This window comes from Eupeodes corollae, chromosome 1 (genome assembly GCF_945859685.1).
Source record: "Eupeodes corollae chromosome 1, idEupCoro1.1, whole genome shotgun sequence".
Classification (NCBI taxonomy): Eukaryota; Metazoa; Arthropoda; class Insecta; order Diptera; family Syrphidae; genus Eupeodes; species Eupeodes corollae.
In genome coordinates, this window is record NC_079147.1 from 212,889,810 (window position 1) to 212,891,080 (window position 1,271).

General features: G+C 35.3%; 1 non-coding gene across 1 annotated transcript; it reads left to right on the plus strand.

Moving 5' to 3' along the window:
• Positions 1 to 215: 215 nt before the first annotated feature.
• Positions 216 to 287, plus strand: Trnap-agg (transfer RNA proline (anticodon AGG)). Its single transcript has one exon. It is a non-coding gene; the product is annotated as a tRNA-Pro (tRNA).
• Positions 288 to 1,271: the final 984 nt, after the last annotated feature.

The window sequence follows — 1,271 nt, forward strand, 5'->3', positions numbered from 1 at the left end:
AATCAAGCTCGAATGTCATAAATTGTCTAAAGTTTGTTCAAGTGGTTCAAATTTATATCAAACAGAATTATAATGTTTTTGGTAATTGTTTATTTAAATGTAACATACCTGCCTAATCTATAAGTACACCTTTCCTTTGGACAGCCAGCATTAGACTTTCAAATAAAGCCTTAAATTCAAGTTGATTTGGTAATAACTGAAAATGAAATTCAACTGGCTCGTTGGTCTAGGGGTATGATTTCCGCTTAGGGTGCGGGAGGTCCCGGGTTCAAATCCCGGACGAGCCCAAAGTTGTTTTTTGAAAACAAAAAATCATTTCATTCTGACTATTATGAACGACAAAAGGTTTTTGCTTTTACGTCGGAAAAGGTTTTATATTAATATTAAGTTTTAGTCTCTAAAAGATTTTCAAAATTTGATCATTAACTAAGATGACATTGTAACCTTTGTTAAAATAGGGATATAAAATTGTTGTTCTAAACCAATTAATTAGGTTCTGAAGGGTGAAGCCTTATTAGTGTCAGAACAAGCGCCTCATTTAGATTTCTGTGAATTAATTGTGTTCTTTAAGAGATCATCGGATTAGCGTGGGTGTAATCGTGGGGAGGATGGCTGATGGTTTAACTTGAAGGCATTTCTCTGGACCATCATCGTTGGGCCGAATTACTGCATAAGTCATAGAATCATGCGTGATTGCATAATTTGAATTGGGAATTGTAGCTAACGTTACTGAGCAATCAAGTACAATTATTTGACATTTTTTGATTTCCTATCGAACTCATTTTCAATCTCAAGTCAAAACAGTTTACTGATAGTGACCAATAGGAACGTTTTCTTTTGAAAGGTCAAATTTAGACAAAATCATTTCCATTACAATATGTAATGGCAAAATCTATACGTCTTGGCTAAAAATATATTACCAAATTTCTAGCAAGAAAAGTCGACCTCTATAAGGCTTTGGCAGCTGCTGTCAGAAAATTTAAAGTCAATTGGGCAACCGATTTGACAAATCCCTTCTTCTTTGTACCTTCCTTTCAGACCGTTGAATACAAGTACTATTGGATGGATCCGAGTCCGAGCAACGCAAAATAGATGCTGGTGTGCCCCAGGGATCTGTTCTGTCTACGACAATCTTTCTCATTTGTATTAATGATCTTCTAAAACTTCATATACACTTACCTGCTCCGCAAATTATAGTACCCTCAGCTTTCATATTGGTTTAAGATTCACAATCCTCGACCTTAGATGTACAGGGTTATCCATTTTGTGGT